The sequence below is a fragment of the Camelus dromedarius genome, chromosome 3, assembly GCF_036321535.1.
Source record: "Camelus dromedarius isolate mCamDro1 chromosome 3, mCamDro1.pat, whole genome shotgun sequence".
NCBI lineage: Eukaryota > Metazoa > Chordata > Mammalia > Artiodactyla > Camelidae > Camelus > Camelus dromedarius.
The window spans coordinates 95,286,277-95,314,150 of record NC_087438.1 but is presented as its reverse complement, the minus strand read 5'-3'; the positions used below and the strand labels follow the sequence as shown (position 1 = coordinate 95,314,150).

The 27,874-nt window shown below is 42.1% G+C and overlaps 1 long non-coding RNA gene across 1 annotated transcript in view; it reads right to left on the bottom strand.

Moving 5' to 3' along the window:
• LOC116152281 (uncharacterized) overlaps positions 1 to 14,166 on the bottom strand; it is a 129,608-nt gene extending 115,442 nt beyond the window's left edge. Inside the window, exons 1-2 of the long non-coding RNA XR_004135879.2 lie at positions 14,106 to 14,166; positions 11,014 to 11,177 (exon numbers count right to left, since the gene is read on the bottom strand). This is a non-coding gene — a long non-coding RNA (uncharacterized LOC116152281). The remainder of the gene's footprint in view (positions 1 to 11,013; positions 11,178 to 14,105) is intronic.
• Positions 14,167 to 27,874: the final 13,708 nt, after the last annotated feature.

The window sequence follows — 27,874 nt, the reverse complement described above, 5'->3', positions numbered from 1 at the left end:
TTGTAATTACTCTGTCTTTATGGTATATTTTGATATGTTAGGTCAAGCACATCCCTCACTGTTTTCTTTCGATTGTTCTTTATTTATTTATTTATTTTTTCTAAAACAGCTTCTCTTCCATGTAAACTTTATAAACAGTTTGACAGCTTCTATGAAATATCTTGTTGGCATTTTGATTTGGAATTCACTGATTTTTTTGAAGAAGTTATGGAGTGTTGACACCTTAGCAACCCTGGATCTTTCTATCCAGGGTTACTATGTGTCTTAGTCTTGTCTCTTTAACCCTGAGAAGGAGGCAGCTCTGGTTCTCTAAGGGGAATACGCTTAGTCTGCACCTTGGATGACTGCCTTGTTCCCCAAGACTCAGCATTCTTCTGCTCTCTAAAGTAGAGAAAGAGGAACATCTCCCAGCCTGATAGAAGTCATCCCCTCTCCCTGGGGAAGAGACAGCAAAGAGTTACCCACTTAGACTGAAGCCAGGGTGCCACAACACCTCCTGTGCACGTCTCTGGAGCTCATCCAAGGTGGCAGGGGCTGCTGGAGACGCTACACTTTAGTCTCTCCATGTCTGACAACTTGAGAGGATGACCACTGCTTCACAGATTCACTAAGGAGAGCGGTACCCTGTGGATGCTTAACTCAATTCGTAATAAAATGCTTGCACTTCTCTCCCTATTTGCCAGTTTGATCTTGGCCTAGTTCCTTTGGCTGTTTATCTGTTTATGAGGAAGGAGGGTTTGTAGGAATTTGTAAGAACTTGCTCTCTCCCATAAACTGTTCTCTGGCCCCTTCTGAGATGCTCATAGAATCTCTTTCATCATCCAACTCTCTTCTCAGGTCTTATATGTATCAGGTCTTCATAACACCCTACCTCTGTCCACTTCAGTCTAACGATATAACAGAATATGAGGGTGGGTGTGTGCATGTGTTACATAATTTTTTAACTGGCTAAATTTTAGAAGCATATGTGGAATACTATAACTAAGAACACAGATTTACAATTATTCTATAATAAGGCAGTGCAGCCTAGTTGAACAAAACTACTCATCTATGCATAAAATAAAGAAGATAAAGTCCACAGCCAGAAAGACAGGAATCCTGGTCTATCATGCAATATTTTGACCCAGAGTTCCTCAAGTCACTGGACTGACTCATGTAAGAGTCAATGCAAAGACTCCAGATAAAGGATCAATTCAGTTTAAACCATTGAACAATGATTTTGAGTTAGCTCCAGATCATCCCAATTTTATTTCAAGGAGTGAGAAATAAAATCACATATATCAGGGTAAGGAATCAGACCTCACATGAAGATATGGCTTTAGATTAATGGACCTTAACATTGGGTGGGAGTCAGATTCCACATAGCACCTTAGATGAATACAACTTATGGAACCAGACAGAACCTGTTGCGCCCACCAGGAGGAGAAACCAGATGATGTACAATATAGTAGTTAGGAACAAGGACCCTGAGATGGACTGCTGAGTTCATGCCCTGGGTCCACCCTTTACCAGCTGAGTTCATCGGGGCAAATTAATTAAACTCCCATGGTCTCGCTTTCCTCATCTGTAAAATGGAATTAATCATTGTACCTATCTCACAGAGGTTTTGTGAAGATTAACATAATCTATGCAGAATGCTTAGAATGGTACTACCTTATTCACAGCAAGAACTCAGGTTAGTGGTTATTATTCCGTAGTTAATGTTAGCTATTCTTCTTCCACAGTTATCATTTCTGGACAGGTCACAAGACTCAAGGTGGACTCCCAGAATGTAATGGTGCCTGGTTTTTTGTTAAGACTGTATTGTGACCCCAGTAGGTATTAGGATCCCCTTAAATACTCCTGTACAATACACACTGCACACTGCCCCCACAGATCACAGGTAATGATTGGTTTACGGCACTGAGAGGACAGATTAAACCAAATACAACTGGAGATTCTCTGCGAATGAGCCCCACAAATATCACATCCACATTTGCTCGCTTGGAATGGCAGGGGGCCTGCGATGAGACGGAAAGGATGCTGCACAGTTTTCTAAGCTGTGGGAGCCTTCAGATCAGGTGAACTAGGAGGCAGTTTATTACAGTGTTGTCAGAATCTTTATCTGGCTGGCTGTCTCAGCTAGGGTATCACCACTCTCAAAATCCCTTTGTCACATTTTCCATTTCAATAATGAATTGCTAATTTCTCTGCTCTCTCAGGCTAAAGTCCTCTGTAATTTTCTCATTCTCTAATTGCTCTTCTCATTTGACCCTGTAAAATAATTGGAAAGTTGCCACTGTGCTACCAGAATTTGAAAAGTGAGGCAAGATTCTTTCATTATAGAATTCATTCCAGTCAGCCAGATGGTGTGGTGGGGCCATATGAAAGTGCGATCAATGAGTTATAGGAATTCCTGGGATTCAACATGGGACATCTCAGCTACAAAGCTGGCGAGATGCTCTCCAACTCAAAGGGCTGCCTTGACTGCTGGTCACAGGGACGCACACAGAGGATTTCACTGCCTAATGGCCACTTAAATCCCAATTTGCATGGACCTTACGTTACCCTCAGTTTTGGTTGTGCTGATGGCTCCCCTGGAATGACTTGACCTCATCTCCTTTCTGTCTTCCCATTTCCTCAACTACCCTTTTACTCTTTCCCAAATGCTACCTCAGGAATAATAAGCCTTGCTATCTATCTTTATTTTTTCCATTACTTTCAAAGTTATCTTTTATTGATGCGAATACTGTCAAACTCTTATCATCAATATAAAAATATTTTAAAGTATAATGGAATTTTACCTACACAGTATATTGGAAAATGCCGAGCAAATCAGGGAGAACATTTTAATCCCTGTTCAAATAGTATTAATTAACTAATCCATAGTCAGATATAGAGCAAGAAAATGAGGCAGCTATGGCATGGATTATACACAATAAACACCTCTGAGAAAAACAAAACCAAGCCCAAAGTCCCTTATCAGGTAACAATTTGTTGATTGGAATTGGAAATACCTCACTTTACAATTTAACTGTAGAAATAATCAAGAATGTAATGTGCAAAGTATCATTAAAATCATTTGTCCATCATTGCAAACTCACATACTGACTGAACAGAAAATTCATTTTTTCAACGTATTTCTGGCATTATTTGACAGCATCTCATTGTAAGGTATATATCTACACAAACAGATTGAAAATACTCTGTTCAGGAATAATACACATGAGTATGTGAAATCTTCAAGGGATACTCAATCTTTAAGATATTTTCTTAACCCCCAATTATACCTAAAATTTAGGTTACTGTTTTACACAAAATTGACTAATTTCACTTCTAAAACCATTTGTCTGTCCTTTTTGCTATCAATGCAAGAGAAAAAACAAATACTGGGAAGAAAAAAAAAAAAGGACATGGAAATAGATGAACTAGACAATCATCTTCTGAAAAGTTGATTCTAATTGACATCTTTAGACTCTAATGATGGTTCACAGCTGGAACAGAACATTGTTAACACCTTGAAGTAGCCCCATATTTCCACCTTGGCACATATTCAAACTACAAGGAAATGGTACTTATCCATTTAGCATTTCACACAAGTGATACCTTTACATTGTTGAGTAATTATATACATTTCTCTAGGACAATAAAAAATTGGAGTTTTCAATTTTGATTACTTGCTCAAGATGTAAAAATTCTTTCTCCTTTACCATTTTTTTTCATAGCCACTTAGCTTCTCTGATTACAGACTTGTTTTTGTTTTCCACAGGAGTATGCATTTTCTATAACTCATACCACAACCATTTCACTTTCTCACTCTATACCTGTTTATAAAGTAGCCAGTAATATTTACGCAAAGTTACAAGTGCCTTTCTAATTTTCCAATTCACTTTCACCTTAGATCTGTATTGTTTTTCATGATTAAGAATAAAAAAAAAATTACTGAATACTGAGCTGAATTTTTAATATTGCAACATAGTTAGCAATATTTCAGTGTATTATTCACTAACCTAAGAGAAACAGACATTTATTAAGACATGTTTTTTCCCTTATAAAAGTATATTTGTAAGGCAGAAAGACATTTTACTTGGCAGCTTATTGGCTTGGTTCATAAATTTTAAATAAATTGGATAAAAATAAATAAACTTAAAAAAAGTTCACCCATTTCTCCCACCCCTCAGCACTCATCTCTGGCAACCACCAATCTATTCTTTGTATCTATGAGCTTGATTTCATTCATTCATTCATGTACAGATTTCTTATACAAGAAAGATTATATTGTTATCTTTTGGGGGTGCTCACTCTAAACACCACATAGATATAAACTCACTGGTGGTGCAGAGGGGAGCACCACCCTCTATTCCCTGATGTATCTAGAACAGGCCTGGCACAACGCACGTGATCAATAAACACCTGAATTATGAACGAACAAATGAATGAGGCTAAGTACTTTACATGGACTATCTATCTTGCTGACTCCTACAGGAGTCCCATAAGGTACTCTTATCATCCCCATATTATACGAGGAAAACAAGGCTTAGCTAAATTAACTTACCGACAGTCACACGGCCAGCAAATAGAGCCAATGGCTCTCAAACCAAGCTGTCTGATCCCAGAACCCAAGCTCTGTGCCTCTCCAACTATGTAGTCAGTCTCCGAGCCCTGTCCACACGGTTTTGAGCTTCTCACATCTGTGCTAACCTGTCGCACAGGATTTATCAGGCCGAATTTCAGCGGACTGCTTACGTGTGTAACTCAAATCACAGTGACATGCATTCCAGCAGCTCTTCTATCAGGAAATGGCCCCTTCCACCTGTCCCCTGGCTGATGTCCAGAGGGGCCCCTCACGGGGCCTCAAGTCTGAGCACACAGGGCCTTCGTTTCTCTTACCCCTGCTTCCATCACCACTGGCCTCAGAGGACTCTCAGTCCCAGTCCTGTCTACCTCTCCATGAGAGGGGACCTGCCCTCCCCTCCACTGCCTGCAGGAGGGCATGGGCCAGGTGTAACTCTGAAATTTTACCAAAGTTTCAAGAACTATGACAGAGATGTGTAACACAAAGGAACAACATTCAACTGCTGGGCAGCAAGCTCCATCTCTGGGGTTTCTCATCCCACTGTCTCTTTAACTCTTAAGTGAGTGGCTTCCTTCTGGCAGGTTAAGCTCATCTCCCCGCTACCTGCCCCTAAATCAGGACCTCCCCATGTCTCAGAGTTGGGGTCAGATGGACCCTGGGAGGGGGGAAGGCTGTGCCTTACCTCAATCTACAGTCTGCCAGCCCAGTCACCTCCTGTCCCAGATGACGAGTGGTACTTGTTTTCTATCCATTCAGGATTCCCTCCATCACTAGTCCGACCCTAAGGGCCTAACACCATACCAGAGACCAACATCCATACATCCCAGAGTTTGGGTTATTCGGTCTCAAGACAAACAGTCCAGTCCAGGCAGGGCCCTGAATCCAGGTCAACACTTTCCAGCCCATCCCCTCCAGCTTGAATCTCCTCGCTGCCCACTTAAGTCTCTCAGACAAGCTCCAAGACCCTTGAGGGCAGAGTTCCCCTCTCCCATATGCCTCGCCCCACTCCCAGCACACAGATCTCTGGAGACACTGGTTGTGGGAGCTGAAAGTGTACTGTCTCACTACTGTCTCTGAGCCCCGGACAAACATTAGCTTTCTGCAGCAGAACACATATGGACTCAGCAGCCTGGAGCTAAAGGAATCAATCTGAACATTTAAAGCCCTGGAGAGAAAAAGCCTCTACTTCATGTTGCCCTGAGGGGAGGTGCCAGGTATACCCTTGGATTCTGGACACGACGCAGAGGACAAGATGTGGAAAAGACAGGGTTGACAGAGCTCAGTTTTACTGTTCTCTTTCCAGTCTGTGCTGACAAGACAAATAATGGCTCTCAGACAGTATTATCCAAGGATGTGACAGAGGCAGACTCAGGTAAACAGACAGGTTCAGGCTGAAACTCTGATTTCTCTGCCAGTTAGTTCATTTGAGGATACCAAGGGACCTGCTCTGATTTGTGCAAAGGGAAAAGGCCAGTGTGGTCAACATGCCCGCACTGCATGTGAATTCTTTAATCCATTTGGCATGCACAGGCACTACCCAAAAAAATCACAAAGGAGAATGGAAAAGGTGTTTGCCCTTTGCAGGAAAATGGGTTAGAAAATTAACTATGGAGATGTGACCAACCTGAGAATCTTCTAGATATATTTATTCCATTGACTCAAGAGCCATTAGAGGGTGTTATGGGTTGAACTGTGTCCCGCCTAAAAAAAATCATATATTGAAAGCCAACCCCCTAGGACCTAAAACAGTGACCTTATTTTGAGAAAGGGTCTTTGCAGAAGTAATCCAATTAAATGAGGTCACGAGGGTGACTAATCCAATATGACCTGTGTCCTCACAAAAAGGGGAAATGTGGACCAGAGATACACACAGAGGGAGGACGACATGGAGAGATACAGGGAGAAGACGGCCATCTTCAAGCCAAGGAGAGAGGCCTGGACCAGGGCCTCCCTTCACAGCCCTCAGAAGGAGCAACCCTGCTGACACACTGATTTTGGACATCCAGCCCCAGAACTGTGAGACAGTCCATTTCTGCCATGTAAGCCATCCCGCCTGTAGTGCTGTTACAGCAGCCCCAGCAAACTCACAGAGAAGGCATCTGGGCACCGCCCGTTTATATCATTTACTGGCTACTAACCCAGACGGTGACTAGATGTCTACTTAAGGGCTGTGACTTTCTTATCACATCGCCAATAAGGGGCCTCTCCTGGCTCTCAGGGCCTGAGGACTGTTTACACTCAGTACATAAATGGAAAAGGCCAATAAACCATGAACACACACTTCACAACTAATCACCCCAAAGACAGGCAGCCTTTTTCAGATTTCTCTTTTGCTCCCTCTCTGCTGGAAAACTCAACACAATCATTGCTGACCGGATGGGATGCCCAATTTTGGTACTGCCTTGGCTAACAAACATCACCCTCCACCTGGGTTCCCGCAGTCAAAGCCAATCAGATACCTGAAATAACCTGCTGCTTGTGGCCCCTGTGTTGACCACAAATGAAGGGCATGATGCTGGTCGAAGGCTGTGCACCATACCAGCCTTCTGTCCCTCCAGGAGTACCCAGCTCTTCGATAAGACCCATCAATGCATTAATTTTTGTGAACTGAACTGAAGTTGAATTAGGCAAAGGGCTATCCAGACATATTTGTAGACAAAAGGGAAGAAATCCTTGGAGAGAACGAAGCTGCAAAAGCGAAAGGGAGTATGGATATGATTAAGGGCACACAAGAAAAGGTTGTCCTGGAAAGGATATTTGCCATTTATTGAGGCTTCCTATGTGATAGGCCTCAGCCTATGAGCTTTATACTCACCACAGAAGCCTCATAAAAAACCCTGTATTATTATCATTTTGTAGAGGTGGAAACCGAGATGCATACAGATTAAGTGGTTTGCTCAACATTATGAAGCAGGTAAGATAAAAACAAAAATGTCCATCCATTATACTGTGCTACCGTCAATGGAATAAAGCAGTCCCTCTATTCCTTTTCTTGAGTCAGCAGGAAAGAAAGTAGGATGAGATGAAGAGTGTCTTGGGTGATGCTCTCTTTGCTCCTCCAGGCCCATCTCCCATCCCCCTTCAGCACCCTGCCCCGTGCCCAGGAGCCTGACCTCCTGTATGTTGCTTCAACATGCTCTCTTGCCTGCTGGCTCTGGTTGAGTTACGCCTGCAGTGGAAGATGTCTGTAGTTATCTTTTGCAGTGAAGCCAACTGCAGATCAGAAGACAGGAGGAGAGAGATGCTGGGGTGTCTTGCCTCGCTTCTCTCTCTATTGGGTGTCCCACAGGTTGGCTGTGTCCCTTTTCCCCATACCAGTTCCTATCCACACCACAGAGCTCCCTCTCCAGTCCTGGAGACTGCATTCTCCCTCAATTTTTCTTTAAACCTTGACTGTATCTTTGTCAAACACCCCCTTATCAAATTCTCCCTAAGTTATCCAGCTTGAATATGCCATATTTTCACTGCTAGGACCCTGACTGGTACAGAGAACACAAGCTTTAGGCAGGGAAGAGAAGAGGCTGTTAGGGAAGGAGGCCTGCGATCATCCCTGAGAGAGAGGGCCGAGGGTGGCAGTGGGGTCCCTGGCAGGGAAGGAAGGTGTAGAGAGGTGCTGCGGGGCTGGGGGAGGAGGGTCATCTAGACTGGAATAGGGATCACACTGAATGGTGCTGCCAGGCTCTTTCAGCTTCTGTAGCAAGGATTTGAAATAGAACTAATCTGCCTGATTCCTGGGCGTGTTGAGTTCAAGAACAGAAACAGAACAATGTGCACCAAGATGGTAAAAGGGAAGAAAGATGTGCTCCTGGAAGCTGAGGTTCTCCTAGTCCAGCAGAGGAGCCAGGTGTGAAAGGAGACACCTACAGCCCAGGACGTCACGCACTGTAACACCTGGTAGGTGCCCTGACACATGAGGCTGGGGTAAGCCTCAAGTCCTGAGTAAGGTCTTCCATGTCTATAGACTCTGGACTCTGCTTCAGTCCTTCAGATCCTGTGACTCTGGGCTGTGGCATGAGAGAAAGCACATGCCTGACAAGTTTCAATGGTGTCTGCAGGTGGCACTGAGGGTGACTTTGGGGTACTGTTAGATACTATTTTTGCTAAGCACTTGGGGACTCCTTAATCCTACCCTGCCAGTCAACTTTCCTCCCTCTGAGGTCTCAGAGAGAGAGGCAAATATGGGGAAATGCCTGGCAAAAAGAAAACACAGCAAACACAACAAAACGATGTATTATCAGCAGTGGTTTTTGCCTCAGACCCCAAAACAGAGAACTCTGGTAACCTGGTAGGTATCTTTCTCCTAAGCCAGTTAGGTCTAAACAGCTACAGCCCAAAGGCTGGTCCAGTATAAAACCCATCAACACGAAGAATGCAACCAGAGAGAAGTGACAGCACCAGAGAGGGTCTCAGCCCTCAGCCCGGAGCCAGCCTGGACCTCAGCTGATGCAGACTGTCCTGGGCCCGGGGCCAAGCTGGAGAAAGAAGAGCATCCAGAGAGAAACAGTGACTGGCTGAATCCACAGGACGGAGCAGACCTGTGTCTGCCTGGCCCTTTGCCACAGGAAGGGAAGCAGCTAGAAAGTGAATCATGCCCATGTATCAAGTGTCATCTCACAGCAATTCTACTCACAGGGTCCTAGAAGCTACTTTAAGTACTCTTCCCTGTGAGTAGGGAAGGAGGAGGCTTGAGAATGTCCCCCGTAATGTCCCGTGCCCCTTACTCTCCCCTGTGACCAGGTAGCTCCTGACCATGCTACCCTCCTACAAATAACACCCAGACCTAAAAAAACACCACAAAACAATGATCCAAAGGCATCAGTAGGTGACAAAGATCAGGCAGATTCTCAAGTGGAGATGTCAGTTCTAACAAAGGAAAGGCATCAGGAGGTCGAGATTTTTGTGGGGAGTTTTAGCCTGAGGGCAAGCTGAAATCAACACTCCATGCAGCTAAAACTCCAGCAGAAACCAGAGAACTGAGGTGGGACAACCATGGCTGCTGGACAAGTGAGGGGGGCACTCAGAAAGGACAGAGCCCCAAATCCTGTGTTTAAACGCTGCCCAGGTCTCTGGTTGAGCCCTGAACCATGTACACAGAGAACAGACTGGAACAGCAGGAACGGATTAAGCTGCTGCCCAACAGACAGAGCTTGCCTTCTGAGCCCAACCCAGTGCACTGTCTGCTAGGGAACAAAAACAGAAGCAAAAAACATTCTTCTTCAGATATAACATAATCCAGAGTCTCTGCAAGTGACATTCAAGAGGTCCAAGACACAATCCGAAACTACTTCACATGTGGAAATTTAATAGCATCAGACCTGGTCCAGGAGAGATGGTGAGGTGCAACAGTTCTCAAAGTGAGGGGCCCTGGGACACTTTAAAGGTCTACGAGGTCAAAACTACTTTTACAATGCTAAGATGCTATCTGGCTTTTTTCCTTTTCATTCTCTTTCAAGTGTACAAGTGTACGGTAGAGTTTTCCAGAAGCTACATGATGTGTGATGTCAAGACTGACTGAATGTAAAAGTAGATATGAGAATCCACCTGTCTTCTACTAAGCCAGACACTGAAGAATTTCACAAAAATGTGGAACAATGCCCGTTTTCTTACTAATTTTTTCTAATTTTGAAAACAATTTTTTTCATAGAATTATAGGCTTTTATTGTTATTTTAACAAACCAATAGATTATTTTTTTAATCTCTTAGTTTTAATTTCTGGTAAATATAGATAAACAAAAGTTCTTTGGGGTCTGAGGTAAGTTTTAAGAGGTTAGGGGTTCTAAGACCAGAGTTTGAGAACTGCCAGTGAGAGGCAGTTACTCTCAGACTCCAGCCAGCATCTGCCTCACCTGGGGAGCTTGTTAAACCAATGCTTCACCCCACCCCTTAAGTTTCTGATTCAGTAGGTCTGCAGTGGGGCCTAAAAACTTGTGCAGATCTAACAAGTTCCCAGCCGATGCTGCTCTGGGGCCCACTCTGGTAAAGGCTGCTTGGAGCACAGACCAGACCCCGGCAAGACCAAGGAATTCATTTCCCATCCCAGCTGCCACGAGTGTTGCCTGCTAGACGGCTTACAGCTGAGCCCCTCCTTGGGCATTGCCCTGGGCAGAAAGAGCTGCCTGTCCTACAGGCCACCTCCACTCCAGGGACAGCACATCCCATGACCGGACGTTGTGGCATACAAAGACCTGGCCCTCTGCCTCAAAGCAGAACAGCGCTGGAGAGCCCACACAGTGTTGGGGCTCCCCAGGGGATCAGCTGGGGCCCTCATGGCACCTACATCACAGTTTAACCCCTCCCTCTGTCCAGTCTGCGGCCATCATTCCCTCCCAGAAGTTGTTTCCAACAGCGTCCCTAATAAACACACATCCCCATTTCAGAGTCACCCTGACCCCTCCGACTGCCCAACCCCCACCACAACGCCGGCAACCGACCTATAGCAAGTGGAATAAAGGACAGACCTGTTTGCAGCCTCTGGAGTCTCCAATCTCTCTGACGGCAGAGTGGCAGTTCTAACGGCCAGACTTTCTTTGCTTTTTGGTACTTCTGAGCAAGTCTGAGGCTCAAGTCTCTAGTCTCGGGAGTGTGGTTCTCCTGCCCAGCATTCCCGTTGCTGGGCGGAGTCCTGGAGGGATGGTGGGGGCAGTGATCAGGGTTAGTCAGCTGACAATGGGGCTGAAGCCCGCCCACACCAGCTCCCAGGTGCTGACCATTACATTTTTAGGAATTTTCCAAGCTAGCTGTTAAACACAGCTATTTTAAACATCAAATTATATCAATTTATGATTAAATAAATTTTATTAAAACAAAGGTACTATGTATTCAAAATGTATCACTTTATATTTTGCTACTTTTTACTATTATCTTTGCTCTTAAGCTTATTTACATCTACAGCATCTCTGTTGTCCCTATGGTACCATTATATATTATTTTCACCTACAGACATACTAGATAAGCTTGAGAGCTTAAATATTGTAAAATGTAGCAAGATAGTGAGGGAAAAAGCAAAGTCAAATGGCCAGGAGGTAAAAGAGTTGCTAAGCTCTATGAGAAAACAGCCAGTAAGGGGTTGAAAGTGTATCTTCCAGCTCAGGTCAGAAACTGCCCATTTCAACAGCTCTCACCTGGAGACCAGCAGAGGCACTATTCCTCTTGCTGTTTGCTGATGACAGCTCTGTGCCTTCCCCACTAGTGTGGCTGGAATTATGATCTCTCATCTATTCATCTGGTCCTATCTATTCACACCTACTTCCAACTCTGTGCTTAGCACCAGAACAGGGAGGACACGGCACTGACCCTGGATAGTTCAAGTCTCGTGGAGACATATACACACCTCATAAAATGCAGTGACATGTGCACATTGTCATAAAAAGAGAACCTCATAAATGTCTGTTGAACAGAACTGGAAGCATCAGGTGACGGATGGTGTACTAGGGAAACCCTCACAGAAGAGAGGACATATGAGCTATGTTTTTCCAGAACACCAGGGATCTTGCCAGGTAGAGTGCCAATTGGAAAGAGTGTTATGGGCAAAGGCACAGAAGTAATTCAGGATACAGCCTTTGATTTTTGGTCATGGGGACTATGTAGAGCTGCCCACACTCTCCCCTGTTCCCTGAAGACCACATGTTGTCTGATCTGCATTAGGTCTGCAGGCATCAGAGGGAGGCAGCTGGCTTATGTGGGAATCACAGCCCTGACTAAGGCCATGCTCACAGGCTCTTGTAAGCCTCTGAGCTAACTGGACAGGATTTCTGTATTTGTGTGCTCTCACATCTTTGTATGATGATTCAGAGGTTTTATGATTAATCTCACATTGGAAGGGGCATCCAGGAACTGACTCCCCTGAAAATCTTCCAAAGGTAGGATTAACTTCTTGTTGGGGATGGTTTAGACAGATCTGGTAGGTGGAAGGTGTTGAGAGGGTATCACAGTGACCTGTAACCTTTGCTGTCTGATTCAAGGATCAAGTCCTGAGTTTGTCCACTGACCTTCAACTTGGAATAATTGGTTCAGATGGATTAAAATCCTGGCAAAGGTCCTAGAAGCTCCAGCAGCCTGTGTTTAAAAGTTCTTCCATTTCCTATACATCAAAAGAGGAGGTTACTGTGGCACTGAAATCAGGATATAGAATGGGTCCCTCCAGACTTCTGTGTAGTCAAGACTTCGAGGCTTTTCTCTGGGACCAAGAGGCTTCAGTGAGCAGCCAGGAGCAATGGACAGACAGCACACTGCAGCCAAATGAGGACACCCCGTCTCAGCTGTCACATCAATGGGGAAGACTGACAGGTTCCAAGCTGGCAAGTCCTAAGCCTTTCAGATATATCATATCATAATAAACGTGCTTGCGTGTCTGTCTCCCTGGTAAACCTGCCAGCTCCTAGTGGGCTGGGTCTGGTTTGCCTCTGGGTCCCAAGTGTTGGAGAGATAGATGAATGGATGGATAGATGATCAATGTTGTCCTACAGGAGCTCATTTTGAAAATCGCAAGTCACTTAAAAATGTTTACTGGACACTAAACTATGTGCAAGGCACGTTTCTAAGTGTTTTTTAATTTAATTTTCATAACACTTCTATGAGACATGTATTATTAGTATCCTTATTTTACAAATGAGGAAACTCTTAGAAAAGATTACTCTTTCTCAAGATCGCACAGCCAGCAAGAGAAAGAACTAAGATTCAGATCCACTCTGCCTGACTCCACAGTCTTCATTCTCAAACACAACTGGGTAATGGAAATACCCTAGTGCCACGGCTGCTGACGGGAGGCAGGGAATGAGGTAGGCTGGGGCAGTAAGAGCATGATTCCTGGGGGGAGTGGGATGGAAATGGAGGGCTAAAGGATGGCTACCATCTGGAGAGCTACAACGGGGATGTAAGAATGTTCCAGAATAGAGGGCGGGGTGAGCAGAAGATTGCTGAAGGCTTCAGTGGTCTATGCCAGTCAGTGAGAAGACGGGAGACAGACAGGGTTGAAGGAGCAGTCTGCGGCCAAATACAGCTCAAACTCAACCTTCCTCCTCTGTTTCCCTGAGGTCTGTCCATTCAGCTGAACAAAGATGTCAGTCAGTCCTGCAAGTGAGGCAGCTGCCTGCTGCCTGCTCCTCATGGTTTAGAAAGCCTTGCTGGAGGTCTCCACAGGGGCGAGTGCTGCCATTGTGAGAGGCAAAGAAAACAGGCTGAATCTGAGGCAGATTTGCAAGGAAGCAGGAAGCCACTTAAGGCTCTTGCCGAGAGGAACTGCAGCACTCAGTGTTCAATTAGAAAGCATAATAAAGAGGGCACTTGAAGCAAGTTACAGGGCAAAGGAAAACAGTTCCATTACGTCTGAAAATGGGGCAGAGGGTGCTCCTCAATTCAGATTATGAGGTGAACGTATTACATAAATCATCAGTATGGGTGTTGAAGACTCTGGGAAGGGGTAGAAAGAATCAGTAGACATAAGAGAGGTCTATATGCCAGGCAATGTGCCAGGCACTCCACATGTATCACCTAATTAAATTCTTAGAACACTTCTATGAGGATATAGGGTCAGAAAGGTTAACTGACTTACCTAAAATCATCCAGCTTTTAAGTTGTTGAGTCATATTTGAAAGCCAATTCAAGCTTCAGGCTCTAAGCGTGTTGTACGACTAGTCTCCTTCTGCAAAAATATTCCACATATCTTCTTCTCCAGAGTAGAGTATGATCTGCTGCAGTGAAAACAAGGTGTGCCAGCTGTTAGCAGTACGAGAACACACTAGGTCACGCAAAGTGTAGGGAGCAAGAAGGGCAATGAGAACAGCTGTTAGAACTCAGATGCAGTTTCTCAACCTTTTGATGAGTAAATAAATGTATAACACTTTTTAAACTTGGAGGGATTATATGCAAAGAAATTATCATAGTGACTAGTCCACAACTAGTGTATAATAAATGTAGTTTGTTATTATCTGAAGCATTAAACTTGCTTGAGGAGTTGCAGAAATGTCTTCCTAATTGGGAATTACAATAGTAGACAATCAGTAAAGTCCTTTCAGGTTCTAAAATTCTGTAATTGTTTCTGCCTTCTCCATCCTGACCTTCAAGGTTTTCTTAGAAAATTTACAAACTGCATAAAAATATACAGCTCAATCCTAGTCCCTCTCCTGAGGGGCATCCACAGTTGACATTCATTGTATTTCCTTCCACTCTGTTTTCTTAGGTGTTTTTTATATTATTAAAGGTTATTCTATTATGATAACTCACAGAGAAAAAAATGTGACAATGAGTGTGTATATGTCCATGAACGACTGAAAAATTGTGCTGAACACTGGAATTTGACACAACATTGTAAAATGATTATAAATCAATAAAAAATGTTAAAAAAAAATTAAGGTTATTCTACACAAATGTCTACCATGTTTTCTTAATTTAACTTTGTATCATATTTTCTCACAACCTTCAAATTCCTCTAAATATCACTTTAAATCAGTGAATAATGATCCAACACTTGAAGATTTCTTTGATGTTGAACATTTAGCTTGTTTACAACTTTTGGCTAAAAGAAATAACGCTTCAATTTATATCTTTGAACAATAAACATAGCATATAAAATTATTTCCTCAGAACAGAAACTTCAAATGGCAGCAGAAATTCCAGTGCTTTTATACATGTCATCCTCATTCCTGATTTTTTTAACCAGCTAAAGCTACATCTTCAAGTTTGTTTTTTTTTATTAGGATAGCTTTGTGAGTGGTATACTTATTTAACGTCAGGATATCTGAGAGTGTTTCCCTATTGCTTTCATATATGAATTACTGTATCTTACTACCTTCTCAACAACTTTGTTCTCTTATCCTCTGTTATTTAGTATCAGAAAAACAAAAGAAATGTTTGGGGCCAGCCAAGTACTATTTATTTGTGGGTCATTTAGGGGCCATCTGAAAGGATGCTTATAGAATTATTTTATTTATAAAGAAAGTAAGTAAAATATTTGATTTCAGATTTATATTTAGATGTAGGTCATTTTAATTGATTCTATCTGGGAATGTGTAGTAAGATCTGCTTCTCTGCCTCCACAATATCTTACTATTAAAGTACCTCCTTAAAAAAAAAAACAAAAAACTCTGCAAAATTTCCTTCAATTATGTTCTTGATTATTGATTCAATAGCAATGATTCTGGATTTCTCCTCAGTTTCTTATAACTGTTAAGTGTGATTACTATTCACTGCTTTTTCTCTATATGTTATCACCCCCATTTTAATATTTGTTCCATTCCTCTAATCATCAAATATATTTTAAAGTTGTTATCTGCATCACTAAATTGAACTTTCTGCAACTTCTGATTGTTAATGTTTCTAATGTAGATTTAATTCTGTATTTTTAGTTTACCTGAAATCTTTGTCTATCTTTATTTTCTTTATCTTCCCTGAAATCCTTATTTTTTTATCTTGTATTTTCATTTTAGCTTATTCTATCCTTGAGGATTTCTGCTTTTTTTCCACAGAGGCTATATTTCCTGGCAGCTTTTTAGTATCCAAATAATTTCCTAAACTTTTTTTCTGATTAATGTATACCGTATCTTCAAAGATCTGCTATTCCTCTGCATCTACAAAATAACGTACCTTTTACCCATCTATTCTCATGGATCTCATGTTTTTTCTCTCATGAGCTTGAATAAGGGAGCTTTATCCAGAGCCAACTGTTGGTATAAGTGTTACCCATCTTTGGTCCCTTTGAACACTAGTCAACTTTTCCTTGTTTTCTTATTTTATAACCAAAGAGCAAAATGATAAGCAAAGCTGCCAGTCCAATTTACTTGTTTCCATGAGGCACCTTCCCAGCACCCTTATCTAGCCTGGGAAGGCATCTACTGGCCTTCCTGGACTTCTTTATTCTGAACGAATGGAGAACGCCACAGGCAATGATTCCAAATATGTCTTATTATCAGAATACCTCTTTCATGTGTATCTGAATTATTTTACTTATGATTGAAAAACAAAAAAACACAAAACCAAAACCGAAAAAAACCTCTCGAGAAAAAAAAATGCTTGTACACACTGATAGACCATGCACACTCCCCTCCTCCCACATATTTTCTTTAGTTGTCTTAGTTTATGTCCCAGAATAGTATAAAATTTGCTCAAAAATATGTGTGTTTATGTGTATAGCGCACTGAAGAAATGAAGGGGCAATTTTTCGTCTGTGCAAAAAGCAGTATCTGAGCAATTGAGAGACTGCCCCCTTTTCTTCACTGTGTTTTGAACTATGTGGATAGTGGTGAACAAAGGTACTGTCCACTTACTTTAGGATGAGAAGGGCTTTTTCATAGGTGAGTTAATGGAAATTTGAGAAATGCTGCATCTGGCTAAGCCAGAAGCCAACATTAGGAACCAAAATGTCTAACCTGACTTTGATGAGTCATAGAGGCTAGGCTAATCCATTCTAGACTGTATTTGATTCCTCTTACAAGCAAGTTTTACTGGCATAACCCCTTTTTTCTACTCACCTTCATCATCAACTTCCCAGTATCTCTGCCTCTCCATTTTTAAAAGTAGTTCTCTCTTTCATTTAAAGTAAGCCTCTACTTTTTCCCCTTGAGCTATGAAGCTTTCAAATATTCCTCTTGCCAGGACAAACTTTATGCAACAATGAAGAGACATTCCTGTCGCAACGAGTTGTGGGAATAGTCATTTTCTCCTACATGTCTCTAGTTTATAGAACATAGATATCATCCATTTCTAATGGAATGGATAGTTAAACTTAATTATTTTTTACATCATTTCCCACTAATGTGTTTAGGGGAAGTGATTATTGGAGATGTGATTGAAGCACTAGAAATGCCATTTGGTAGACAGATGGTTCATCTCAACCTACGAGCTCCATCCATCAATAGGAAACGGAGTCACCCCACCGTGGGAGAGTGGGTGTGTGAAACCCCATGTTTGTGTGTGTGCGTGCACGTGCAGGCATGTGGTCATACAGGCTGTTAGTTATAACTTTCTGTGTGCAGAGAGGACCAGTATAAAGAGTTTCAAGACTCATTAAAATAGTGTCCATTGTGAAGTGACAAGCTCCGCAGATCTCTGAGTGAATAATGTTCCCTTTAGTGACTTTCTACATTTCAAGATGCAATGATCATTCAGAACTCATTACCATCTGAAAGAACACAGGGAGTTCATAGAAACTGGGCAAATGTCTTTCACCAATGTTAATTCTTGCCATGGGCAAAAGAAATAGAAGCTGCAGAAGGAGGAATAAATGCCCACCCTCATTCCTCTCCCTCCTTCCTCACTCACTCTGGTTGTCTACCATCTCTCCTTCCCTAGAGTGGGACAAACCAGCTCTCAACAATCCTTGCTTCCCTCACCACTTTAATCTTTGTTTTCATTGTCAAATAATTGCAGCAGGCTTCGCTTCTTACCCATTGGAAACTCTCTCCTTTCACTGAAATTACATCTCTGTTGAGAGACTTAACACTGGTCTTGGTCCAAATTCCAGCCTCAGATATCCTCTTTCTAAATAAAATCATCCAGAAAAAAACGAATAAAAGCAAGCATAAACAAAAGTTCTCACCACAAGTATGAACTGTAAAATTACAAATAATGACAGCTTAGAACCTCCAAAATTTTTTGAATGATATGTATGGCATGTTGCCAGATTACTGAAGTTCCTGAATAGCCTTTCTATCCAAATGCAAATAGTAGTTCATGGAGGGTCTAATACATGTCAGGCATAAGCTTAGATAAAAAGCTGAATGATACATGGTCCCTTTCCTGTAGGAGCTCTCTGTACAGATACTGATAGACAAACAAGATGAGAAACAGCAGCACAGTGTAGACCTAAGATCACCCATGGCAGTAGCAACAGAGAAGTGACTATCTGGAGATTTGGAGAGGATATCAGGAAGAGGTGACTTGTTAGCTGGGTTTTGAAGACTGAACAGGAATTCAATAGGCTGAAAAATAGTAGGAGCAAAGCATGGAGATATTAAAGAGCAAAGCATGTTATGCGGAAGGCAAGAAGTTCAGCATGGTGGGAACACAGTCGTGGGGGGGGGGTGCAGGAAGAGCAGTGTAAAACGGGGTTGGGGAAGCAGGTAGAGTCTTGATTCTGAAGGTAGTGTAAAACATGTGAAGACTTTTACCTTAGAGATGGTGGGCAACCACTACAGGGTTCTCAAGAGAGAAGTGATGGGATCCAATTCTTAGAGTTCATTCAGGCTGCGGTGTAGGACAGGAGCGGGGTTGGAGATGTGGCAACAGGGTAAAGAAAACCAACCAGGAATGCTATGGCCATGCTCCCAGCAAGAAAGGAGCTCAGATCACAGCAGGGAAGGGATGTCTCTGTGCATCCTCAGAGAGCACAAACCTTCCGCTTTAGCTAACATATACAGAACATCAACAGTTGTCCAAGGAACAAAATGGGAGAAGGTCCAGAGATGGTTTCTGCTCTGTCCTGACACACTCAACTCCAATGCAGTCTAAAAGGAAATTTTGCATTTGGTCCTATTTCCCCATTTGCATTTCACTGTTGTCTGAGATAGTGAGAACTATTCTAAGAAGCATCTGTGATGGTTTCCACTTACAACCATTCACCGCCTGATCATGACTCCCCTTTCATTTTAAAACAAGGTGGTTTGTTTGCACGGATAAATAGCCTAAATAAAGAACCCCAGTGAGTCTCACTGGAAAACAGCTCTGTATGCCAAACAACAGTTTAATATTCCTTCAGTAGAAGATCTCTCTCCTAGGGAAACCATCTCAAAAACTGTCAGCCTCCTCTTGAGAACTTTTCTGTTTATTTCTGAAGCAGATTATGGGCCAGCAGCGCCCTCTCCTGGCATCTTGAAGTTATAGCTCAACATTCCCTTTTCCAAAGACCAAGGAGGTTTTTCTATAGGAAGAAGCCACTGTTAATATTACTTCTCTCTACCCGGAGACTGAAATTAACTACTCAATTATCAGGGAACAAGAGTTGTGGCTGGAATAGAGATCAAGGAGAAGGCTATTTTTCAATGGGTAGGGTAACGGGGACAGCTGAAGTATTAACCAAACAAAAAGCCTAAATGTGTGCTCCAGAGTTGGGTTCAAGGGTCAGCATCACCCCTTATCCACCATGACCCTGGACAGGTCATTTTCCCTTTGCTACCCTCACAGGACCCTCATGAGCATTAGATACAATATGCTTCTGAAAGCATCTGCACATAGTAAACGCTCAATATATGTTATATAAAAATCTGAAATTTCCCTAAAAGGGTATAATTGATGCAATTCTTCTGGGAAAAAAAATGGCTAGCAAGTATCAAGAACCTTAAAATGTATGGATCTTTTGAATCAATAGTTATATTTTTAGAATTTTTCCTAAGGAAAAATAAACTGCGGAAAAAAATGAATGTACAAAGATGTTCATTATGGTGTTACACATAATCCGAGTTATAAATAACCCAAAGGCCAAAAAACTAAGGAAATAGCCAGGTAAACTCGGCATATCCATACCATATTTTCATGCTGCCCTTTAAAATCAAGGTTTATAAAAATTTGTTAATTAGTTTAAATATTTATGATGTTAAGAAGAGCAGGCTGTATATTTTGTCAAGTGTAACATCAAAGTTGTAAATATAAAAAATAGGAAAACATTTTAAAATGGGATACAGAAAAATAGTTACCTTCAGATATTGCTGAGAGAAGTGAAAATTTGTAATGCCAATCTGGACAGCTTTTTAGACACATTTGTTAAAATAAAATGTATACATATGGCTTTATTCTTGGGTAATTACTCCAGAGAAAAATGAGCATCAGAAATGCACATAAGGATGCTTATCAACACATTTTTACGATGGGAAAAACCAGAAACAACTTGCATGTGCATCCATAAGGAAATAATTGCATGAATTAGGATACGTGGGTCCGTCTGGATAGACGAGGAGATGCTGTGGGTGCAAAGAACATCCAAATCTCGATGCCTTAAGAAAACAAAAAAAGCTTATTTCTCACTCACACTGTCTGCCTATCACTCTTAGGCTGTGGACTCAGCTCTGTGTCACCTGAGATCCAGGTGGGGCTGTGCTGTCCCAGATGGTAGCCGCTATCCACTAAGACTAAGACAGGGCTGCTGGGCCCTTGGGATGTGGCTGATTGGCACTGATATACAATGTAAGTTAAAATATGCACTGGGTTTCAAAGGCATTGTATGAAAAATGTAAGGTATCTCAATAATGTTTAATCTTGATTACATGATGAAGTGCTAACAGTTTAAATGTACTGGATAAATAACATATATTAACAAAATTAATTTGATCAGTTTTAAAGTTCTTTTTAAAATGTGGCTTTTAGAGCATTTCAAATTACAGAGTAGCTAGTGTTACATTTTTATTGGACAACACTAGTCTAAAACTTCCCTAGTCCCAAAGGCAGAGGAAAAGAGAGAGATGGAGAAGTTCTTGTTGGCTCTTAAAGCTCTTACCTGGAAGTGACACATGTGACTTTGGTTTACATGTCCTTGCCTGAAGGAAAGTGCACTGGCACACCGGAGTTTATTAAACTCAGTGAGGAACTGCAGTCCTGTCAGGGCCCCAGAAGGAGAGCAAGAAGTAGGGTATCGGGAAACAGCCTTCCCATGGACCGCACCAGGGAACACCTTGCAGGGGGTTAAAACGGTATCAGCTTCACATGAGCTGACACAGAAAGAGTCCAAGACATATGACTGAGTGAAGAAGCAGGTTCACCATACACACTGCATCATACCACTTATAACCCCCCCACACACATACACAGAAAAAAACCGCACATTTGATGACAGCATACACATATAGGTAACTGCCTAGAAAAATGTCTGAAGGATCTGGACCAAACATAAACCAACAGTCACGTCTTTGCAGAGAGGTGTAGCATTATCCATAATGTTTGAATATCAGACCACAGGAACATGCTCCTGTTTAGGCTGGATGTCTGCTCTTCCAGATCTGCTCTCTACCCTTGTCCACCCTGCCCCATGCTGGGGAGGCTGACCATGCCAGTGGGCAACCATGCTCGCTGGTGTCAGGGGCCACAGGCAGGTAGAGAGAAGATGGAGGACAAGGTGTTTACTCCCTTCCCATGATGTCCCATCACCCCTCATCTTGTCAGGGGTCCTCCACCACTCAGTCCTCTCTCTGACTTGGGTCGGATCACTATCTCCACCCTCCTCTTTAGGCTGAGGGTGGTGGTGGCATCTCACTGTCACTAGACCCCAGGTGGTTCCCTTACTACTCTCTCTTCAAATTTCTCAACAGAAGTGTATCACTCGTTTTTTGCTGGGGCTGTGAGTAATACCACACGTTACTTCTAAAATGAAAAACCTACAAATAAAAATCACAGGAGAAAAAGACCAATGACAGAGTTATGATAAAAATGTCAAAATTGTCTGCTGTACTCTCTTTAGCAGGAGGATTAGTTGTGAATTCTTTTCTATGCCGTTGGACTTCACTGTAGTTACTTCTTCTCTAATAAATATGACTTTGATCATTCATTTTAAAACAGTCTAAGATGCACAAAACCAGTAAACAGAAGAGGTTACTCTAAAATCGAATTTGTTCAGAAACTGCTGACCTTTGTTTGATGAGACTGTGACTAACAGGGAGTAGGTCCCTTCTTATCTGGCAGAGAACGCACTGCATCTTTTGTAATATCGAGAAGAAAAGTTATGACTAGCATTCACGGAAGGCTATCTTCTTCCCTGTGTGTGACTTTCTTGTGACCCACTGCTAACAGCTCCACCAGCCTGTTCTCATGGTGGTAGGGAGGGCAGCTTTCTGACACGAGTTGACTCTCATGTATACCCTCCCACAAGGAGAGACCAGCGCATCCCCAGTGTGGGAGTTTGCAAAGTCCACTTTCCACAGCCAAGGCACTCCACCATGCAGCCAGCTGAGCCAAGAAACATCTGGGACAGCAGCTGCCCAAGACAGGGCCTAATCTCATGCACCTGCCTGCTTCTCTGGCATGGGAGAAGGTACCACTTAGGACTAGGCCATTTGTGAAAAACTAACCTTCCTCTTTAGCACAAAAGAAATCTCATATGGTGTGCATCTTTATTTGTATAGAGTTCTTATTAGCAGAAGATCTGATTGGCCCAGAGAGCTTACGGATTTGGTTACAGCTTTCCTGTTACCTTAACTGTGACTGCTTTCAAACTAAACACAGTCTTCAGGGTCCAGGAGACCTTGGAATATCATCAAAGCTCATCTTCCAGTGACAGTTATTAGTCCCCCCAAATAGGGTCTGCTTGGACTGAGAGTGCTTTCCCAAGGAGGCGCCTGCTGAGATGGTTCCATCTGGGACCTGAGTTCAACTCCAGGCTTTCTCAGTGTGGAGCTGACAGAAAAGCACTTAAGCTCTCTTCTTCTGTGCCAAAGAGAAGTAATAGCTTCTATTCTGGTGGCAGTAAAGTACCTAGAGTATTTAGTGCCTCAAAATATGGGAAGACGTTATTATCAGTGCTGAGAATCAGTGTCAGTAAGTAATGAGCCACAGCATTTCATCAAGAAGTGATTTCCCTATTTGCATCCTGCAGGTCTGTCCCCTCCATCTTCTAAGCTCTTGTGACAGTGCTTGGTTTCCTAGGATATTTACTTTTTTAATCTAAAGAATAGTATTTTTATTATAGTAAATATATAACATAAAGCTTACCAATATAAACCATTTTTAAAGGGAACAATTCACTGGCATCAAGCACAGTCACAATGCTGTGCAACCATCACCACCATCTATCCCCGGAATTGTTTAATCATCCCAAACATAAACTCTGCAACTGTTAAAAAATAACTCTTCATCCTCCCCTCCTCCCTCTCCCTCAGCGATTTCTGCGCTGCTTGCTTTCTCTATGTATGTGACTATTCTAGGTCTCTCATCTAAGTGGCATCATGCAATATTTGTCCTCCTGTATCTGCTTTATTTTATTTAGCATGTTTTCAAGGTTCATCCACGTTGTAGCATCCTAGGATGTTTTAAGTCAGGCCAATGTAATTGAATTGTAGCAACTTCTTTGTGCCGATGCTAAGGGCAAGGCAGTGAGCCTACCTGGCCCTGCCTCATGTGGCTTCCTCCCCCTTGATGTGGCCTCACCCCTGCAGCCCATCATCACAGAGTGGGCAGAGGCAGGACTCAGTTCTAGCCTCTGGCTCAAACCCAGATTCATTCCATTCTCCCATGATGCTCATTAAGTGCTACACAGTTTACTTGGTATTTTTTATACATTCTCTTTTCATCAGTATGGGCTTTCAAGTCAGACAGAAATGGATGTGGTTTGAAGCTTTAGCTTTGCCACCTACCAGTTCATCTTCAAATAAGGCATGAAATTGCAGTGTCTAGCATGTAGCAAGCACCTGTAAGTATTAGCTATGTTTCTATTCATTCATCAAATGCCCATCTCCTAGATGTAACCCTGAAGGCTCCATGAAGCAGGGACCATGCTTGTCTTGATACCACAACAGCCCCAGTGGCAGCATGGTGCCTGGCAGTCAGTGTTGACTAAATGACAGCACAGCCAAGGCCCCAGAGCTGGGCTGTGATTCCTGAGTCTGAACTCTACCCGCGGCGACTGCTCACTGTCTCTCCAGGGGCCTCCAGCCACCCCATGGGGAGACAAACAGTCTAGCAACAATGGCCACAAAATGTGACACTAGCCACTCTTTTTTGACTCATGGGTCAAAGATGCTGCCTTGGAAGCTCAGATGGGAAGGAAGGTCACGGTGCTTGACTTTGGTCCCTGCTGTGATGTAGATGAAGAAGGGCTTAAGCCTCACTGACTCTGTGCTGCCAGTAACTTGTACAATGGCTTAAGCACAGAGGAATTTCTGCAATGGTAAAATCAGCAAACACAGAAGAAAGGGTGAACCAACCTAAGAGACAGGGAGGGTCCAGGCAGAAGAATGCAGAGAGGAAGGGTACTTGATCATCTCCCACTAGCTTTGCCTCTGCTGTGATTCTTCTGTGTTGTTTGTGGCTTCAGCATCTCCAGGCCTTGTGCCTCAGTTTCCTCACCTGTAAAATGGGACATAAAGTTTCTTCTTATATCTTTCTAAGCATGTTTTACTCTAATTCTATCAAGCTTGAGGACCACCTCATAGAGGCAAAGGCAGAGGATTCAAATGTGCTTGAAAAAAGGAATGGTGAAGGCCCATTAATTTATTTGGTAAGTATTTACATTCTTTTTTTTTTACATGGAGGTACCAGAGGTTGAACCCAGGACTTTGTGCATGTCAAGCATGCACTCTACCACTGAAACCCACTCCCCATTTGGAATGTGTTTAATGACTACCTATGATGTGTCAGGCATGGTGCCAGGCACACGGAGGCCAGTAAGATAGTGCCCTTGCCCTCAAGGACTCGCTGTTTAGCAGTTTTCATTGAAAAAGAAAACACCTACCACAGAGGTTACTGTGTGACTTCAATATCCTTCCACAAACCACCAGGGGGAAAGATAAGCAAAGTCACTCTGGAGTCGGAGCAGGAAATCTTAAAGAACCAACTACTCCCAATAGAGAAGTCTGGGATACGCTATAGGCAGATGAACTTTTTTTGCCCTTTCATGAAACGGATTTTAATTCCACAGAAAAAGTAATAATGATATAATGGGTGACAATTAGGAGTATTAAAATCTGTCACTTGGAGAGTGATAGTGCCCTGAAAGTATCCAACGTGCACTAGGCAAAGGGGGCTGTGAGCAAGGGCAGGGAGTCGGCAGGCAGGGCCCCTGTGTGGAAAGACGGGGCCCCCACTGGGCTACACGGGGTGCTGGGCTGTGGGTCTGTCAGGCTGAAAAGCAAGTCCATTATTTCCATCTATGAAATGGTGGGACAGGCCGGACTAAGTAAGATTATTGAAAGAGTGAGACAAACCAGTGGAAAGAGAAAATGAGTTTGGTGCCAGAAGGATGTGAGTTCTGATCTGATCCTAATAACTAGCAGCTGTGTGTCCTTGAGCACATTATGCAACCATTTAGTACTGGTTTGTGTCTATAAATGGGAACATCAGTAACTACTGACCTCACTTATTAAAAGGATATCCTGGGGCCTGATTAAGGTACAAACTCAGTAGGCAGTTTTATATACATATATACTATATCATCTCTGATATACACACAGGACTGTGGAAACTGGCAAGTCCAACATCTGCAGGGTAGGCTGGAGGCCCAGGGAAGAGCTGTGATTTGAGTTCAAAGGCTGTCTGCCAGCAGAAATCCCCTCTTCTTCTGGGGAGGCCAGTCTTCTAATAAGGCCGTCCTCTGATTGAATAAGGCCCACTCACATTCAGAGGGGTAATGTGCTTTACTCAAAACTACTAATTTGTTACTATCATCTGAAAAATACCTTCCCAGAAACATCTAGAATAATGTTTGGCTAAATATCTGGTATACAGCTTTTCTTTTGCACAGCTGCCTTAGTCCATTCAGGCTTCTGTAACAAAATGCCACAGACTGGATGGTTTAAACACAGCAGCAATTTTACCGCTCACAATTCTGCAGGCTAAAATCTGAGACTGGAGGGTCAGCACGGTTGAAGGAAGGCCCTCTTCCAGGTCACAGACTTCTCACTGCATCCTCATGTGGTTTAAGGGCTGAAGGATCTCTCTGGAGCCTCATTTGTAAGGGCACTAATCTCATTTATGAGGGCTCCACCCTCATGACCTAATCACCTCCCAGGGCTCTCACCTCCAAATACCATCACCTTCTGGAGTTAGGATTTCAATCGATCAATTTTGAGGGCCACAAATATTCAGACCATAGCAATACTCCTTACATAGTCTATATTTTTTCATATTTTTACTTTTAATCTTTCTTTATCCTTATGTATTAAAGTGTCTCATGTAAGTGACAAATAGTTTTTGAAAAAAATTTCACCTAGTCTGACAATCTTTGTCATTTAATTGACATATTTAGTTTGGTCATATTTAATGTGATTGCTGGCATATGTGGATTTAATCTACTATCTATCTGTGTTTTCTATTTATTTCATCTATTCTACAATCTTTTTTTTCTCTATTGTTTTAGTTTCTCTTTAGGATAATTCCTTTTTATTGTTTTATTTTTCTCCTACCTTTTTTACTATCCTTTTATTTATCATCCTAAATATTAAAATATTGGTTAATATTTTCATATATATATGAAATATATGTATTTTTATATATTATATATATTATATATAAATATATATGTGTGTATATATATACATATATACACATATACATATGTAAGTAGTATTTTTTATACTCCTTGGACAACACAAAGACCTTAAAATATTTAATCTCCAGTTTAATTGCAACAGTTTAACTCTGTCTTATTGGATATTTTTGTTATTTATTATGCATGTATTATAATTTTATATGTTTTACACAATTAAAATATTTTAATAAATATGTATACATATATGAGAGTGTTTACAGGCACAGATACTTAAGGTTCACAAGACAGTATTATGATTATTATTTAATGAAACCTTTTTAAGATTTATTTACATTTTACTTCTCATTCTCCAACTACGACTATCCATCCTAAAGTTAACCTCTGTTCTGATTCCATTCACTATAAATCTATGATGATTTTGTTTCTCTTTTTGTATTTTATGACTTTTATGGACTCAAAAATATATGCCCTTTTTGTGTCTGGCTTCTTTTGCTCAGTGTTATGCTTAGAGATGAAAAATGTTCTTGTAATAATTATAAATTGCTCATCCTACAGCTGTATAATATTCCACAGTGTGACTCTATCACAATCTCTTCGTCCACGCTTTTTTTTTTTTTTTTGACGCTGTCCCAAGATCTTTTGATTTTTTTTTAAATGGGAACTATTATGATGTACTTAGGTGTGGTTTTCTGTATACTTTCTTACTTTGGGTTTGCAGAGCTGCTGGGATATAAAAACAAGTGAACCTTGAGAGATCCAAGATTTCTAAGAGACAGGAAGCCCAGAGAGGTGAGTCTAATGTTTGTAAAGGCTTTCTCCCTGAAACATTTAGAAATCAGAAAGCTGTGACAAAGATGGAAAAGATAAGCAGAATGCAGTAGGTGACAAGCTGAGAATCTGAGCAGAGATTTTTATCTGTCTCACAGGATTGTGGGGCTTGCCAAATAGAGGGGGCCTTGGTAAATAATCCCAGAATTTCAGTCTTGACCCTTTTGCCCTCAAAGACTTCACACTGGATTAAGCTAACTCCATAAAGAATGAAGTTCAGTCCACACCTGCATTAAGATGATTTGCCCTCAGGCTAGCTGCCTGCTAGAAGTGACAGCAAATCCTCTCTGGAGGAGGATAACGTTATCCAGAGCCTCACATGATCGCTCCAGTTGTTTAAATGCCAAGCCTCAACTCAGTCAGAATCAACCAGA